The sequence below is a fragment of the Apium graveolens genome, chromosome 8 (genome assembly GCF_009905375.1).
Source record: "Apium graveolens cultivar Ventura chromosome 8, ASM990537v1, whole genome shotgun sequence".
Classification (NCBI taxonomy): domain Eukaryota; kingdom Viridiplantae; phylum Streptophyta; class Magnoliopsida; order Apiales; family Apiaceae; genus Apium; species Apium graveolens.
The window spans coordinates 138,288,104-138,308,056 of record NC_133654.1 but is presented as its reverse complement, the minus strand read 5'-3'; the positions used below and the strand labels follow the sequence as shown (position 1 = coordinate 138,308,056).

The 19,953-nt window shown below is 38.7% G+C and overlaps 1 non-coding gene across 1 annotated transcript; it reads left to right on the top strand.

Moving 5' to 3' along the window:
• The first annotated feature begins 18,276 nt into the window (after window positions 1-18,276).
• LOC141681388 (small nucleolar RNA R71) lies at window positions 18,277-18,383 on the top strand. Its single transcript, XR_012558826.1, has one exon. It is a non-coding gene; the product is annotated as a small nucleolar RNA R71 (small nucleolar RNA).
• The last annotated feature ends 1,570 nt before the right edge of the window (window positions 18,384-19,953 follow it).

The window sequence follows — 19,953 nt, the reverse complement described above, 5'->3', positions numbered from 1 at the left end:
TTACTATGGAATTCTTTAGTTAGTTGTTTAATACCTTAGTGTGTGATGATTGTATGATATCTAGTATTGGTTATGCGCATTCGTCTTATGTGCGTCGCGAACATATAAGATAGGGTGTTAATCTCTTGTGAAGCGACGGTGGATCTTGAGATTTAGAACTTACCATGCTAACATAGGTTCATGTACGAGTATGCATGATTAGTGGGTAACTCAACCGTTTTATTCACCCTGTATAATCAAAAGGAATAACTTGTGCTTAAATCGTTATGTTGTTAATTTCTGTAGATATATAGGGACTCAACATAATTGATGCCTATTCAACTTCTATCTTAATTGTGGATGTTTGGTAGAATGGTATTAGTACAATGAAAGTTGGCTTTTATCAGTTTCGTGTTATTCAATTAATATCATCACTGTTGCATGTTAAGGGTAATAACAATGACTATTGAAGGAAGTAGTAATGAAGTTGTGATCTCATGAGTGTTTTAATATTGTTAATTTAAGTGTTAATTAAGTGGGTAATTATAGTAGTTAATTGTAGTTAATAATTAGTTAATCAATTCTAAGTATTATTGTCTTAACATTGAGAAGTAATCATACATTGGTGAGTGAGTTTAATTGAACATAATTAGTCTGAGTCTCTGTGGGAACGAACTAGAAAGTATTCTATATTACTTGCGAACACATATACTTGCGTGTGTTATTAGCGCATATTTTCGCCTTAACAAGTTTTTGGCGCCGCTGCCGGGGACTCGGCGTATTTTTTTAGTTTATGTACTTACCATCATTGGTCATTAGGACTCAGTGATTAAGATGTGTGTACTTATTGTTTCCGGTTGTGTTTCAGGGACTTTAGCTAGCGTTTATGCAAACTCGTTCTCGTACTCGCAAGAGGACTTTAGATACAGCTGAGGAGACGGACGAAGTTCTTAATATTCCGGAGAAGATAGATTTTGAAGATTCAGATTCAAGAAGTGAGTAGAAAGAACCTTTAATCATGGGTGATCGTATTGTTCTAGCAGATCGAGCTCTTATGGACTTTTCTCAGCCTAAAATTGATGACATTCAGTCAAGCATTCTTCATCCGGCTATTCAGGCTAACACCTTTGAAATCAAGCCGGGCACTATTCAGATGGTGCAGAATTCTGTTTCTTTTGGAGGTGCTACGACTGAAGACCCCAACATGCACATAAGGAATTTTGTCGAGATCTGTAGTACTTTCAAATATAATGGTGTGACTGATGAGGCTATCAAGCTGAGGCTTTTCCCATTCTCTCTGAGGGATAAAGCTAAGGACTGGTTACATTCTGAACCAGCTGGGTCCATCACTACTTGGCAAGATCTTGCGCAAAAGTTTCTGGTGAAGTTTTATCCAATGGTGAAGACTGCGGCTATGCGGAGTGCTGTTAGGGCGAAAACACGCGCTAATATTCACGCAAGTATACGCGTTTGCAAGTAATATAGAATACTTTCTAGTTCGTTCCCTCAGAGACTCAGACTAAATTATTGTCTAATTAAACTCACTCACCAATGTATGATTACTTCTCAATGTTAAGACACTAACACTTAAAATTGTTGATTAAATATTAACTATAATTAACTACTTAATTAATCACTTAACTAACACTTCAATTTATCAATAATAAAATACTCATGAGATCACAACTTCATTATTACTTCCTTCTATAGCCATTGTTATTACCTTTAGCATGTGACAGTGATGATATTAATCGAATAACATGAAACTGATAAAAGCCAACTTTCATTGTACTAATACCATTCTACCAAGCATCCACAATTAAGATTGAAGTTGAATAGTCATCAATTATGTTGAGTTCCCATATGTCTACAGAAATTGACAACACAACGATTTAAGCACAAGTTATTCCTTTTGATTACATAGGGCAAATAAAACTGTTAGAGTTACCCACTAATCATGCACAACGTACATGAACCTATGCTAGCATGGCAAGTTCTAAATCTCAAGATCCACCGTCGCTTCACAAGAGATTAACACCCTATCTTATATGTTTGCGACGCACATAAGACGAATACGCACAACCAATACTAGATATCATGCAATCATCACACACTAAAGTATTAAACAATTAACTAAAGAATTCCATAATAAATCCGTTGCAACCCCATGATCACGATTAGCCCATAATAGCACTTATCGTCATCATGGGTTCATATGAAATCATGATAAACAAACACAAGAAAATAATAACTAAACTAATTATATTAAAACAGAGTACGTCACAAGAGTAAATAAGTTCAAAGCAAGAAAACTAGCATCCAACGTTACAACGAAACAAGAATCACAAGAATATATGTTTCCTCTTCGTTGCGGTGTGCTAAATCGGTCTTCTTCCTTATCTCCTTTGCTCCTCGCGTAAAAACACAATCTTCTTCAATCCACACTTGTGAAAACGTCTCAAATCTACTTATATAATAGTCCCATAAAACTCAGATTACATAGAAGTGGAAACCAAATAGAAGTAGAAGTCCTAAAATAATTTGTCTTTTTTCCCGACCCTGCGCGGCCGCTCAGCAATGCTGAGCGGGCGCTCAGACCTCTACTGGAAAATTTTTGATTTCGCTCCGTTTCTTCACCGTAATCTGCCCGTTTCTTTCCTCTCGCAATGGTGAACACATGCCAAGGCTTATTCTTGATGATTCCTCCCCCGAAATGCAACTAAAACCCTGAAATGCATAAACACTAGAAAAACGCATCAAATACACAAAATACTTGATTTCAAGACACCAATTTAAGTCATTTTAAGACGCTCTAAGTGGTATAAAATGCCACTTATCACACCCCCAAACTTAAATCGATGCTTGTCCTCAAGCGTCACAGACTCAAAAACAAATAAAAACATGCATGAATGCAATCTATATGAAAATGCAGCGATCCCCCTTACTACAATTAATCAACCAAATTGCCACATCCCAACGAATGCAGTTAGACAACTAAAGATCAATAAACTCATGCAAACGGACATACATCCAGAAACGTGGTGTGTGCAAATGCTTAACAGATATGCTTTGGAACTAGACCAATTACTATGACTAGATTATCCTCAAGGCAATCCTACGATTATACAAAGAATAAAAAATTCTAGGCACAAAGTGATATACAACACTACAAGAACTCTGGAGCTTACTACGGAATCGACTCAAATGCTTATTTGACCGTGCAATGAGTGAGGTCCACAAAAGACTTATACAATGGTATCCATGTAACGAGCGTTAGGTTAGCGGATCCCAGACTCTAAAAGCCTTAGGTCACTAGGCACAAAGTCCCCTAAGAACTTAATAACTCGAATACCAAAGAGCCCACTCTTGATCAATTATGCAAATTTTTTTTTTTTTTAATTTTTTTTTTTTTTAACTTCTGAGCAAGTGCGTTTCGCTCCATCTTGCTCAACCTTAGACTACTCGCACCATATGCGAGCCGGCTACTAGCCATTTGACGCCTAGCCACAACTAGCAACAACTTCCATATTTTTTTCTCCAAATTTTTTTTCTTTTTCATGCCTTTATCACAAAGAACCTATAATCGAATTCTAAGCATAATAAGTAGATTGACCTTGAAAATAACCAAATCATAACAACAATCTAGCCCTTACGCATTTTCTAAGACTTAGTGGACTTACAATTGTTTCTAGCATGCATATCAACCTACACAACTTCATATCACTTTAATGTTATCACTACACTCGCATCAATATCACAATTCAGTCGATAAATTATTGCAAAAGGAATCATGGTAAATGCATGAGCTACATGACATTCATAACAAAAAAAACTATATGGCATAAATTATGCAACTATATGAACTAAACTATCATGAATATGCAACTAAATGACACACACACAATATTCCTTAACTACCACCCCCAAACTAAAAATCTTCACTGTCCTCAGTGAAAGTAGTAGAAAGGAACACAGGGTATACCTACTCGGAGTCATCATCATCATCACCCTCAGTGGGTGGAGTATCAGGCGGCGGGTATGCAGAGTCCTCACCAAAAACTGGCCACTGGATATCAGCTCCAAGGCCTCGAAAAGCAGTCCCTAACGCAAGGGTGAGCTCCTGAGCAAACCTGCTCTGCGCCTCATACATGGCATCCATCCGCCGTGAAAGCCTTCTATACTGGGCATCAACCATCCCAGCACCCTCCTGAGCTCTCGAAGAACCAGCCTCATCACGCCCTGGCCTAGCCATAGTAGCACCTCGTGCTGGACGCCCTCCTGGAAGACGATAACCCAGCCCATGCTCCTCAGGCTCACCACCGGTCCACTCCTGCATCCCATTCAGAGTGCCAGAATCAATCGGAGCTGCTGGCAACTGCAACTGCTCATGAGCCGGCCAGTTCACTCCCACTGCTCGGCATAGCTTCGTAACCTTAGATGCATAAGGGATGTTCATATGCTTCGCTCCCCTCAAAAACTTCAGAATTCCTTGGTAGATAAACTCACCAAGGTCCACATAGTATTCCTCATTCAGAATTCCCCACAACAACTGTGCTCTCTCAACTGTGACCTCGTGTGCATGCGAAGAAGGCAAAATATTAGCACAAATAAATGCATTCCATGCACGGGCATACCTGTTCATGGCGATCGTCGGAAAGTGACGATACTCATTAGTGCCGGTCCTGCAGGTCCAAATTATGCCCGGTCGACAGAGAGTCGCACAAATCAAATCCAAGTCAAAATCCTCAGCAGTCTTTTCATTCCAGTTCTCCTCCTCGGGCTTCCTCTCTCGCTGTCCAATCACACGGTGAATCGCCGCAGGATGATAATAAACCGTCAACCCACGGACCACAGAAAACCCATTCTTTTCGGCCTTCGCGTTCACGTAGAACTCGCGAACAACGCTCATCGGTACTGCTTCGGGTGACTCACAAAAAGCTATCCACCCCTTCTCTGCAATTATGGGCAGCAACTCACCATCCCTCCCCGATGGTAAAAACCCCCTCTCCTTCAGAATCGGCTTCCCCAACAGCCTAGTGTACTCCTCCTCCGCAGCTCTGTCAGTTAACCGAGGCCTTGCAGCAGTACCCCTCGATGAATCAGCAGTAGGAACTGTGCTGCTGCTGTCAATAGTGCGTGCTCTCTTGGGTGCCATTGATTCATGAATAAAAGTGTGTAAGAACGGATTTTTGATGTTTGTGAGAGGGTTTAAGTGTAGGAAGTTTTGTTGGAGACATGTAGGATATGTGTATGTATATATAGGTGTGGATTAGATTAGGGTTTGGGAATTAAGGAGTAAAATGATGGGGTAGTGGGAACAAATCGTGGGTTTATGGGCTAAAACTGTTTTTGTGTGTTTTTTTTTCTGAACTGAAAAAAAAAATTCTGGTACTCGACCCCTGAGCGGTCGCTCAGCAAAACTGAGCGGGCGCTCAGCTTGCTGCGCGGTCGCTCAGCAAAGCTGAGCGGGCGCTCAGCTTGCTGCACGGTCGCTCAGCAAAGCTGAGCGGGCGCTCAGGGGGTCACTGGAATTTTTTTTTTTCAGCCCCTGTTTTCTGATTTTTTTTGTTTTTGGATAGGTTATTAACTTCTAAGGGTTCCTGTAACAACAATTCATGGGTTGCCTCCCTCGCAGCGCTTCTTTTTCGTCATTAGCTTGACGTTTCGTACCCTTCTCAAGTAGTCAACAAAATGGCACTAACCACTTCTCGGTTTGCCATGTCCCCATAGTAGTGCTTCAACCGCTGACCGTTAACCTTGAATGCTTGGTCTAGATCATTCTCAAAAATTTCCACCGCTCCATGTGGAAACACAGTTTTGACAATAAAAGGTCCAGACCACCTTGATTTCAACTTCCCAGGAAAAAGTCGGAGCCGAGAGTTGAATAAGAGAACTTGTTGCCCTGGCACAAATAACTTTGGATGTAGCTTCCTATCGTGCCACCTCTTCACCTTTTCCTTATACATTTTGTTATTTTCGTACGCTTGCAGTCGAAATTCATCAAGTTCATTAAGCTGAAGCATTCTTTTCTTACCAGCTGCATCTAAATCCAGGTTCAACTTCTTTAATGCCCAGTAGGCCTTATGCTCAAGCTCCGCAGGTAGATGACATCCCTTACCGTACACCAACTGAAACGGTGACATTCCAAGTGGAGTTTTGTATGATGTTCTGTAAGCCCAAACAGCTTCACCGAGCTTTAAAGACCAATCCTTCCTTGACGGACAAACAACCTTCTCTAGAATGCGCTTTATCTCTCTGTTAGACACTTTCGCTTGACCATTTGTTTGCGGATGATAGGCAGTAGCTACTCGATGATTCACATTATAACGCTGCATCATAGAAGTGAACTTACGGTTGCAAAAATGCGATCCTTCATCACTTATGATTACTCGAGGTGTTCCAAACCTTGTGAAAATTTGCTTATGAAGAAAATTTTGCACTGCCTTTGCATCATTTGTCGGTAAAGCTTTAACTTCAACCCATTTTGAGACGTAATCGACTGCCAGCAAGATGTACTGATTATTGCAAGACGAGATAAAAGGCCCCATGAAATCGATTCCCCACACATCAAAGACCTCGACTTCAAGCATCACATTTAATGGCATCTCATCCTTCCTTGACAAATTTCCCACTCTTTGGCAACGATCATACCTTAAGACAAACTGATGAGCATCCTTGAACAAAGTAGGCCAGAAAAAACCTGCTTGCAGAATACGAGCTGCCGTCTTCTCACCGCCATAGTGTCCACCATAAACCGTGGAATGGCAGTCTCGTAATATCCCCTCCGTCTCACAGAACGGGATACATCTCCTGATGATCTGGTCAGCTCCCTGTCTAAACAAATATGGTTCATCCCACATATACCACTTCACCTCATACAGAAACTTCTTCTTTTGAGCGGATGTCAAATTAGGAGGCATTATATTGTTGACGAGATAGTTTATAATATCTGCAAACCATGGTTCTTCCTCCTGAAAGGAATATGTCCTAAGTCCAATCATGTATTAGGATTTAGGAATAACTTTTATGTAATCTGTTTTGATTTCATTGATATTAATAAAGACTTGTTTTGTTTTTATTACGGGCTTTATCTATTTAAGTGTTTAAATAAGATATACCATAGTTTAGAGTAAAGCTTTTTATGGATTATGATGAGATCATAATAGTGAGACCTAAAAAGATGATAACTCTAAACTTAAATAGTTCCTGGTCATAGGATTACTAACTGGTAATTAATAATCCGCAAAGATCGGTACATACTATGCTTGCTTCATTATGAAGGATGTCTGTTCTCATAGACATTTGTGTGGTGACACTATAGCTAGTATGTAGGTGCTTATTATGGAATAAGTTCACTGAACATGACTCGCCAAGCTGAACAACTGATGGAGTTCACTCACGTGTCAGCAGTTGTTCGCTTAGTGATAGTTGTACAAGTATCCTTAGACTTGAGGTCATCATAGTCATCTTGTGTACACTGAACTATGCTTTGGTTTAGTTCTTAGTCTCCAGGGACAATTATTAGGGCTCTTCTGGGTATAGGAATTTGTACACGAAGATAGTGTATGATCAATAAAGGATCTACCCCTTCCAGTGAAGGAAGTGAATGTTCAAGGCTGATCCACTTATGCTAGTTCAGGAATCTCTGGCCAGAGTGAATGAAATTAGAAAGGAGTTTCTAATTTGCATAGAACTACGCATAATAGATGGTAAGCAAGTGATTGAATTAGATAGGCTTGACACGAGATCCATGCCTTGTATTTAATCGGGACATTGTAGGGTAGAAGGAGTTTATTGTACGGTAACTATTCACTGACAGGTTCTTGGTATTCTAAGCAGTGAATTCATATTATCCGGATAGTCGCGATATGTTGAGAAGCATCACTCACGATGTAGAATAAATGTGATTAATTAATTAATCATATTTAATAAATTAGAGAATTTATATAAATAATGATAAAATAGTTTTATTATTATTTATTTCTACTACCGGCTTAATATTGAACCTACAGGGTCATACCATAAAAAGAGAATGATTTTATGGTGGAGGAATTAATTAATAATGGCTAATAATTATTTATTTGTGAAATAAATAATTAATTGGCAAATTTAATAATTGATTAAATGAGATTTAATTGATTATAAAATAATTAAGAAAAGTTCTTAATATTATTAATTAAAGGATTTAATTTTTGGAAATTAAATCAAGAGAGAGAATTATTTCTAAAGTGTTTAGAAAAAGGATTAATGATTAAAAGGTGTTTTAATTATTAATGAGAATAATAAATGGGATAATAATAATATTATTTATGGGAAAATTTCAGCTGAAAATTTTGCCTATAAATACACTATTATAGACCCTAATTTTATTCTAACCTTGAAACCCGAGAAACCCAAAAGTTTCAGAAAACCAAATTCTCTCCACCTCCTCCTCCTCCTAAAAGTCGTTTTCTTGGTGGATACCGGTGGAGTGCTTCACACTTGAGGAGCAACTGCTAAGGATCTCTGATCGTTGTCTCCGATTAATATTTAAAAGGTTAGATTCGATCCCTCGAATTTTTATTCACGATTTATATGCTTTTATTTGGATTTTGTGTGTGTAAAAGTGTTTTTCCACGCCCCGCTGCGTTTAAAAATCCAACAATGGTATCAGAGCATAGGTTGTATGCGTATAGATCTGTGGTAAAAATTTCAGAATTTTATGTGCTTGTATGAATTAATTATGATTTTTACAAGTTATATCATGGATTAATTTTGTCTGATGAGAAATCGTTTCTCAGAATAATTTTGAATGTTGATCTGGGTTCTACAAGTGTTGTAGATCGTCTGGGTATTTTTTTCATAATTTTAGGATGTATAGATTTTTTATTATGAATTTTTGAAGTTCTTGTAATTAAAATTCATAATTAAATAAATCTTATATATATATATATATATATATGTATTGTATGTATGTATATATCTTTAACTGCTGTGCTGCTTGTCTTCTGCTGTTACTAATTGCACGGAAGAGACAGAGAAGTCAGATGCACGGATTCCGAGAAAAGCAGGTGGCGGCTGCTGAAATAAATAAAAAAAAAAAAATATAAGGGTGTAACGCATTCTGGGAATGCGTTACACACCTGTGACGCATTCTCGGACTGCGTTACAAACTTGTAACGCATCACCGGAATGCGTTACAGGGCTTGTAACGCGTTACTGAATGCGTTACAGCCCGACTGTTGATTTTTAAAATTGATTTTCTGGGAGTTTCGTAACTCCGTTTGGGCGTGCAACATACCGTTGGATTCGTTTTTCCGAGACGGATCTAATGGAGTGATCAATTTTAGTTTATATGAAAGTTTTGAACTGTTTATATTTCCATGAAGTGTTTTTAAGCTGTTTTTGACTGTTTTAGTTGCTTTTAAATGCTTCATGTGATACATAGAGATGTATAATGCTTAGACGAATGTGCTAGATGATGTAACATGCCTACCTTGATGTTTATTCATGTTTATATATGTGATATATGCTTAGTTTATCATGTGATGATAGATTTAGTTGAACTTGAATGAACATAAGGCGTTTGTTAGACAACCTAGTATAGTGAAATTGTTTCATAACCTTAATAACAATATTATGAATACAATCATGAGATTCTTGTGTTTTTGAAACACGTAATTGAATATGAATTTTCGATATGAGAGAAAAGATGATTCTGTCAACAACAGATTTCTATCTGTAAGAAAGGGTTATTAAGTGACGCCTCTTGACAATGCTCCACCCGATCTGGGAATCGTCTGATTATTGATTATTGATTTGAAATATTTAATTTAAAAGGAAGAATCTCTTTATAATATGATTATGATTGTAACGTAATATAATCCCTCTAAAATTAAATAATATCAAGTAGTAATTGGCCAATGACACAACGGGCTTGTGTCGGTCATAGCCTTCCAACATGATAGAAAAGTAGTTCTTATTTTTGAATCATTGTCGGATCGTGCTACAGCCGAGGGCTTTGATTTCGAAATAAGAAATACTTGTCTATTACATAGAGATGTGTACATTGAATAAGAATCTAAAGGTCGGTACGTGCTACAGCCGTGGGCCTTTGGGGACTGATTCAACTGTACGGAATGTTGGGTTTGACTTGACTTAGAATATTGAGTTTGTCGTGCTACAGCCGAGACTCAATTATTCAAGAGGCTAAAGTTTGATTAAGGAATAACATGAGATGTAATTGACAAGAGTTGTCTGCCTATTGAACATTGCATGGCGGTTCGTGCTACAGCCGGGGTTGTGTAATGGAATGTAGGATCCCTATTCCCACTAGCATTATGAATGCTTAATTTTTCACGTAGGGGGTTGAATAAATTAGGAAAACTAGTGGGAGCCACTTATGAATAAAGACCCGATTCATATAGTGTTTTTTAAATGAAATCGAATATTTGCTAAGTGTTGTTATGTGTTTATCATTTACAGATTTACTTTGTACGTTATGTCTTCTGCACTATCACTCAGGAGCATACTGGATGCTCACAAATTGACTGGTCCTAATTATGCTGACTGGCTTCGAAACTTGAGAATTGTTCTCAGGATTGAGAAGCTGGAATACGTGATTGACTCACCTAAGCCTACTGAACCTGCTAGTGATGCACATAATGATGAACACGTTGTGTATCGTAAGTGGATAGATGATGCGAATGTTTCTCAATGTATCATGCTAGCTTCCATGAACATTGAGCTACAGAAGCAACATGAGCATATGGATGCTCACACTATCCTCATGCATCTACAAGAGTTGTATGATGTGGCGGGGAGGACAGCTCGATATGAGATATCGAAGGAGTTGTTCGGTTGTAGGATGTCTGAGGGATCATCTGTGAATGACCATGTACTTAAGATGATCAATTTGATTGAACGTCTTGGACAATTTGGTTTTGCCATGGATGGGGAGTTGAGCCAAGACTTGGTTTTGCAATCGCTTCCGAGTTCGTTCTCGCAGTTTGTTGTGAACTTTCACATGAATAAGTTGGATGTCAGCCTGCCTGAACTCCACAACATGTTGAAGACTGCGGAATCGAATTTTCCCCCTAAGAAAAGTTCTGTTCTTCTAATTGGTGAAGGTTCCAATCCTAAGAAAAGGAAGAGGAACTCTTCCAAGAAGAAGAAAGTAGGTGAGAAAACGCCGGTTCCACCAATAGCTGAAGACCCCAAGAGCAAAGTTGTTTGCTTTCACTGTAACAAGGTGGGGCACTGGAAGAGGAACTGCAAGGTTTACCTTGCAGAATTGAAGAAGAAGGGTAGTGAGACTACCGCTTCTGATTCAGGTATGTTCATGATAGAAGTGAATATGTCATTTCTACTTGGGTATTAGATACCGCCTGTGGTTCTCAAATCTGTAATTGTTGCAGGGACCAAGGAGAAGTAGGACTCTTGAAGAAGAGGAGGTGATTCTACTGATGGAAATGGAGCAAGAGTTGCTGCTGTAGATGTAGAATCATTTCATTTACATAAGCCTACGGGCAAGACTATTGTTTGAAATAATTGTTATTTTGTTCCCTCGATTGTGAGGAATATTATTCCCATGTTAGACTTGGCTGGATTTTTCATTTATTATTGAGAATAATGAATGTTCTATTCTTAGAGATAATATTCTTTATGGACATGGTGCTTTAAATAATGGTCTGTATGTATGTGACATAATTTATTTCAGATTGAACAAACTAATAAAAGAAAAGGGATGATGAAAATCTCACTTCGTTGTGGCACTGCAGTCTCCATTTAGTGGACACGGAGAGAGGGCTGCAGATTTGCTAGGAATGGTACACACAGTTGTATGTGGACCAATGTCTACGCAAGCCATGGGTGGATTTTCATACTTCATTACTTTCATAGATGATAGATCTAGATTCGGATATGTGTTTGATGAAATACAAGTCTGAGTCCTTTGAAAAGTTCAAAGAATATAAGTATGAAGTGGAGAAACAACCAAACATAGTATTATAACTCTTCGATCAGATCGAGGTGGTAAATACTTTAATGGAGTTTTTCTAGATTATCTCTAAGTAAATGGTATAGTCTCCCACTGGACTCCTCCAGATTAGTATCTGAAAGGAGATATCGAACTTTGTTAGACATAGTTCGGTCCATGATGAGCTATGCAAATCTTCTAGTATTCCTATGGGGTTATGCATTGGAAACCTCAGCATATTTACTGAATATGGTGCCTTCCAAATCTGTTCCTCAAACTTCGTATGAGATATGGAAAGAAAGGAAACCGAGTCTTAAACACGTTAAGATTTGGGGATGTCCAGCTTATGTCAAGTAAGTTGACCCAGATAAGCTGGAATATCGATCCGTAAAATGTAGTTTTGTGGGATATCCTAAAGAGACTTTAGGGTATTACTTTTGCACCGATCATCGGGTGTTTGTCTCCAGACATGCTACCTTCTTGGAAAAGGAGTTTATCCTTGAAGGAAACAGTGGGAGCAAAATTGAACTTAATGAAGTTCAAGAAGCACAAACTACTACAGATCAAGTGGAAACACCTGTTCTGACTGAACAACCTTTTGTGGAATAGCCCATTCATAGATCAGGGAGAGTGTCTCGCCAACCTGAGAGGTATTATGGCCTTGTCATTGAGAATGACAAAGAGTTGTTAATCATTTGATGATGACGACCCTGTAACCTATAATGAGGCTATGAGTAGTGTTGACTCAGAGAAATGGCATAGTGCCATGAGATCCAGAATGGAATCTATGTATACGGTATACAAAAGATAGATTATAGCAGATGGCCAGGTGGAGACCTATAAGGCCAGGCTTTTGGCAAAAAGGATTCAAACAAAGGCAATGGGATTGACTTTGATGAAACTTTTTTCTTATAGCCCTGTTAAAATCAGTTCGGATTTTGCTTGCGATTAATGTGGTTTAAAGCAAGCTTCTCGAAAGATGGAACATTCGTTTTGATGAGATAATCAAAGAGTTTGATTTTATCAAAAACGTAGATGAACCATGCGTCTACAAAAGGGTTAGTGGAAGCGCGGTAACATTTCTTGTATTGTATTGAAATAGAGTTGACACACATAACAACATAGCAGACCCACTCACAAAGCTACTTTTTGAAAGTCACTTTGATCGTCATAGAGATGAGATGGGTATTAGATACCAGAGTGATTGGCTTTAGTACAAGTGGGAGATTGAAAGGAATATGTCCTAAGTCCAATCATGTATTAGGATTTAGGAATAACTTTTATGTAATCTGTTTTGATTTCATTGATATTAATAAAGACTTGTTTTATTTTTATTACGGGCTTTATCTATTTAAGTGTTTAAATAAGATATACCATAGTTTAGAGTAAAGCTTTTTATGGATTATGATGAGATCATAATAGTGAGACCTAAAAAGATGATAACTCTAAACTTAAATAGTTCCTGGTCATAGGATTACTAACTGGTAATTAATAATCCGCAAAGATCGGTACATACTATGCTTGCTTCATTATGAAGGATGTCTGTTCTCATAGACATTTGTGTGGTGACACTATAGCTAGTATGTAGGTGCTTATTATGGAATAAGTTCACTGAACATGACTCACCAAGCTGAACAACTGATGGAGTTCACTCACGTGTCAGCAGTTGTTCGCTTAGTGATAGTTGTACAAGTATCCTTAGACTTGAGGTCATCATAGTCATCTTGTGTACACTGAACTATGCTTTGGTTTAGTTCTTAGTCTCCAGGGACAATTATTAGGGCTCTTCTGGGTATAGGAATTTGTACACGAAGATAGTGTATGATCAATAAAGGATCTACCCTTCCAGTGAAGGAAGTGAATGTTCAAGGCTGATCCACTTATGCTAGTTCAGGAATCTCTGGCCAGAGTGAATGAAATTAGAAAGGAGTTTCTAATTTGCATAGAACTACGCATAATAGATGGTAAGCAAGTGATTGAATTAGATAGGCTTGACACGAGATCCATGCCTTGTATTTAATCGGGACATTGTAGGGTAGAAGGAGTTTATTGTACGGTAACTATTCACTGACAGGTTCTTGGTATTCTAAGCAGTGAATTCATATTATCCGGATAGTCGCGATATGTTGAGAAGCATCACTCACGATGTAGAATAAATGTGATTAATTAATTAATCATATTTAATAAATTAGAGAATTTATATAAATAATGATAAAATAGTTTTATTATTATTTATTTCTACTACCGGCTTAATATTGAACCTACAGGGTCATACCATAAAAAGAGAATGATTTTATGGTGGAGGAATTAATTAATAATGGCTAATAATTATTTATTTGTGAAATAAATAATTAATTGGCAAATTTAATAATTGATTAAATGAGATTTAATTGATTATAAAATAATTAAGAAAAGTTCTTAATATTATTAATTAAAGGATTTAATTTTTGGAAATTAAATCAAGAGAGAGAATTATTTCTAAAGTGTTTAGAAAAAGGATTAATGATTAAAAGGTGTTTTAATTATTAATGAGAATAATAAATGGGATAATAATAATATTATTTATGGGAAAATTTCAGCTGAAAATTTTGCCTATAAATACACTATTATAGACCCTAATTTTATTCTAACCTTGAAACCCGAGAAACCCAAAAGTTTCAGAAAACCAAATTCTCTCCACCTCCTCCTCCTCCTAAAAGTCGTTTTCTTGGTGGATACCGGTGGAGTGCTTCACACTTGAGGAGCAACTGCTAAGGATCTCTGATCGTTGTCTCCGATTAATATTTAAAAGGTTAGATTCGATCCCTCGAATTTTTATTCACGATTTATATGCTTTTATTTGGATTTTGTGTGTGTAAAAGTGTTTTTCCACGCCCCGCTGCGTTTAAAAATCCAACACCTCCTGAATTGCAAACAACTGCTCATCCGGAAAAGATTCATTGATTAACGTCCTATCTTGTGAAGTAGAATCGGGATTCTCCAACCTAGAGAGATGGTCAGCTACTTGATTCTCAGTACCTTTTCTATCTTTGATCTCTAACTCAAATTCCTGAAGTAAAAGCACCCAACGAATGAGTCTCGGCTTCGAATCCTTCTTGGAAACCAGATAGCGAATAGCTGCATGATCAGTGAATACTGTTACTTTCGTACCAAGCAGATAAGATCGAAATTTCTCAAAACCAAAGACTATAGCCAAAAGCTCCTTCTCAGTAGTGGTGTAGTTCAATTGGGCACCATTTAAGGTCTTACTCGCATAGTAGACCACATGGAAGAGATTTTTCTTGCGCTGTCCCAGAACTGCACCTACCGCATAATCACTTGCATCACACATCATCTCAAACGGTTCTGTCCAATCTGGTGCTGTAATAACTGGTGCAGTGATCAAACTCTTCTTGAGAGTCTCGAATGCTGCCAAACATTCATCATCAAATTTGAAAGGCACATCTTTCTCAAGCAAATTGCACAACGGCTTAGATAACTTTGAAAAGTCCTTGATGAATCGCCGATAAAAACCCGCATGACCAAGAAAACTACGGATTCCTTTCACAGAATTAGGTGGGGGAAGATTTTCAATGACTCCCACCTTGGCCTTGTCCACCTCCAGACCCTTGCTAGAGACCTTATGCCCAAGGATAATGCCTTCACGCACCATAAAATGACATTTCTCCCAATTGAGCACCAAATTAGTTCCCACGCATCTTTTGAGTACGGCGCGCAGATTATTCAAACATTCATCATATGAGTGTCCAAAGACGGAGAAGTCATCCATGAACACTTCGACGTTATTTCCAATCATGTCAGAATATATAGCCATCATACATCTCTGAAAGGTGGTCGGTGCGCCACATAACCCAAACGAAACTCTGCGAAAAGCAAACGTGCCAAATGGACAAGTGAAGGTAGTCTTTTCCTGATCCTCTGGTGCAATACAAATCTGATTATACCCGGAATAACCATCCAGAAGACAAAAATACTCATGTCCCGCCAATCTGTCAAGCATCTGATCAATAAATGGAAGAGGGAAGTGATCCTTCCTTGTGGCTTTGTTCAATTTTCTATAATCCATGCATACTCTCCATCCTATAACTGTTCGAGTAGGGATGAGCTCATTCTTTTCATTTACGACCACAGTGATACCTCCCTTCTTAGGTACACATTGTACGGGGCTCACCCACGAGCTGTCAGAAATAGGATAAATGATGCCTGCATCTAGCCATTTTAGAATTTCTTTCTTCACCACCTCCTTCATGATGGGGTTCAGTCTTCGCTGCTGTTCTACAGTTGGCTTACTACCTTCCTCTAGCAGAATTTTATGCATACAATATGAAGGACTTATCCCCTTGATGTCTGCTATGGTCCATCCTATAGCCGATTTGAATTCTCTCAAAATCCTTAAGAGCTTGTCTTCCTCACTACCTGAAAGGTCAGATGAAATAATAACAGGTAACATAGATGAATCACCTAAAAAAGCATACCTCAAGTGCTCAGGTAATGGCTTGAGCTCCAAGGTAGGTGCTTCCTCTATTGATGGTTTGAGCTTCCCTTCAGCGTTCTTAAGGTCAGAAGTACCAAGAGATTCAAATGGTATGTCCAGCTTTCGCTTCCAGGGAGAAGCGTTCAGATATTGTAATTGCTCGTCGCTATCTTCATCATCGCTGTCAAAATCCCCCACTAAGGCCTTTTCCAATGCATCAGACATTAGCATGTGATCGAGTTCCGAAGTAACCGCAGAATCAATCACATCCACTTTTAAGCACTCCTCATCTTCTGTAGGGAATTTCATTGCCTTGAATACGTTGAAGGTCACATCCTGATCTTGGACCCGCATAGTAAGTTCCCCTTTTTCCACATCTATCAAGGTACGGCCAGTAGCCAAGAAAGGCCTTCCCAAGATTATGGGAATCTTCTTATCTTCCTCAAAATCCAGAATAACAAAATCTGCTGGAAAGAAGAGCTTATCCACCTTGACGAGCACATCCTCAACTATGCCCCTTGGGTAAGTGATGGAACGGTCAGCCAATTATAGCGACATGTATGTGGGTTTTGGATCAGGCAGATCCAGCTTTTTAAAGATCGACAATGGCATCAGATTAATGCTTGCTCCCAAATCACAAAGGCACTTATCAAACGTCAGATTGCCAATTGTGCAAGGAATGGTGAAGCTTCCTGGATCTTTCAATTTTGGTGGTAACTTTTGTTGCAGAACAGCGCTGCATTCTTCCGTGAGAGCAACGGTTTCAAGGTTATCCAGTTTCACCTTCCTTGAAAGAATAGTCTTCATAAACTTCGCATAACTAGGCATCTGTTCAAGAGCCTCAGCGAAAGGTATATTGATGTGAAGTTTCTTGAACACCTCCAGAAACTTCTCGAACTGTCTATCCAGCTTTTGTTGCTGCACTCTCTTAGGAAAAGGTGGTGGAGGATAGAGCTGTTTCTCCCCTGTATTAGCCTCAGGCAGAGTGTGTTCAACAGTAGTCTTCCTTGGTTCCGCCGCTTTCTCCTTTTGCGTAGATTCTTCACCTCTAATTTCAGCTTCTACTTCTTTTGCCTTTTCAGGATCAGCTACTTTTCCAGACCTTAAGGTAATAGCCTTGACTTGCTCTTTAGCTTCCTTCCTGCCTGGTACTTCCGTGTCACTGGGAAGAGTGCCAGGTTGATGATTGAGCACTGCATTGGCTAATTGACCGATTTGATTTTCCAAGGTCTTGATAGAAACCGCCTGACTCTTGCACAACAGCCTAAGGTCCTCAAAATCAGCACTAGTAGGTGCAGCTGCACTTCCCTGTTGAGGATATAATTGCCTTGTAGCATACTGCTGAGGTTGCTGGAATCCAGGTGGCTTAAACTGTTTACTCACTCCTTGCTGATATGGTGGCTGAATAGCATTCTGATTATTCCCCCAGCTGAAATTTGGATGATTTCTGTTGTTAGGATGATAGGTCGCTGGCACAGGCTGCTGTTGTCGCTGATAATTATTCACATACTGAACAGATTCATTGACAAGAGAACACTGATACGTAGCATGAGAACCTGCACAAAGCTCACAAACCATAGCTATTTGATTCACTCCATACGTAGCCAGAGAATCACCCTTCATTGATAGCGTTTGGAGCTGGGCTACAATAGCGGTGGCTGCATCAACTTCCAGAATACCTGCTACCTTGCCTGACGTCATCCTCTGAGTTGGGTTTTGATGCTCATTTGCAGCCATCGTCTCTATAAGATTATACGCCTCAGTATAGCTTTTAGCCCATAAGGCGCATCCAGCTGCTGCATCGAGCATGGGCCGAGATTGGGCCCCCAAACCATTATAGAAACCAGTGATCACCATCCAATCCGGCATTCCATGATGTGGGCATTTTCTCAACATTTCCTTGTAGCGTTCCCAAGCCTCGCACATAGATTCTGTAGGTTGCTGCGCAAACTGAGTAAGAGCACTCCTCATAGCAGCAGTCTTTGCCATCAGATAAAACTTCACCTGAAACTTTTACGCAAGATCTTGCCACGTAGTGATGGACCCAGCTGGTTCAGAATGTAACCAGTCTTTAGCCTTGTCCCTCAGTGAGAATGGGAAAAGCCTCAACTTGATAGCCTCATCAGTCACGCCATTATACTTAAAAGTGCTGCAGATCTCGACAAAATTCCTTATGTGCATGTTGGGGTCTTCAGTTGCCGCTCCTCCAAAAGAAACAGAATTCTGCACCATCTGAATAGTGCCCGGCTTGATTTCAAAGGTGTTAGCTTGAATAGCCGGATGAAGGATGCTTGACTGAATGTCATCAATTTTAGGCCGAGAAAAATCCATAAGAGCTAGATCAGCTTGGACAATACGATCTCCCATGTTTACTGGTTCTTTCTGCTCAGTTCCTGAATCCGAATCCTCAAAATCTATCTTTTCCGGAATATCAAGAACTTCGTCTGTCTCCTCAGCTGTATCTAAAGTCCTCTTGCGAGCACGAGAACGAGTTTGCATAAACGCTTGCTAAAGTACCTGAAATACAACCGGAAAAAATAAGTAACTACTACGTCCTAATCACTGAGTCCTAATGACCAATGATGGTAAGTACATAAACTAAACAAATACGCCGAGTCCCCGGCAGCGGCGCCAAAAACTTGTTAGGGCGAAAACATGCGCTAATATTCACGCAAGTATACGCGTTCGCAAGTAATATAGAATACTTTCTAGTTCCTTCCCTCAGAGACTCAGACTAAATTATTGTCTAATTAAACTCACTCACCAATGTATGATTACTTCTCAATGTTAAGACACTAACACTTAAAATTATTGATTAAATATTAACTATAATTAACTACTTAATTAATCACTTAACTAACACTTCAATTTATCAATAATAAAACACTCATGAGATCACAACTTCATTATTACTTCCTTCTATAGCCATTGTTATTACCTTTAGCATGTGACAGTGATGATATTAATCGAATAACACGAAACTGATAAAAGCCAACTTTCATTGTACTAATACCATTCTACCAAGCATCCATAATTAAGATAGAAGTTGAATAGTCATCAATTATGTTGAGTTCCCATATGTCTACAGAAATTGACAACACAACGATTTAAGCACAAGTTATTCCTTTTGATTACATAGGGCAAATAAAACTGTTAGAGTTACCCACTAATCATGCACAACGTACATGAACCTATGCTAGCATGGCAAGTTCTAAATCTCAAGATCCACCGTCGCTTCACAAGAGATTAACACCCTATCTTATATGTTCGCGACGCACATAAGACGAATATGCACTACCAATACTAGATATCATGCAATCATCACACACTAAAGTATTAAACAATTAACTAAAGAATTCCATAATAAATCCGTTGCAACCCCATGATCACGATTAGCCCATAATAGCACTTATCGTCATCATGGGTTCATATAAAATCATGATAAACAAACACAAGAAAATAATAACTAAACTAATTATATTAAAATAGAGTACGTCACAAGAGTAAATAAGTTCAAAGAAAGAAAACTAGCATCCAACATTAC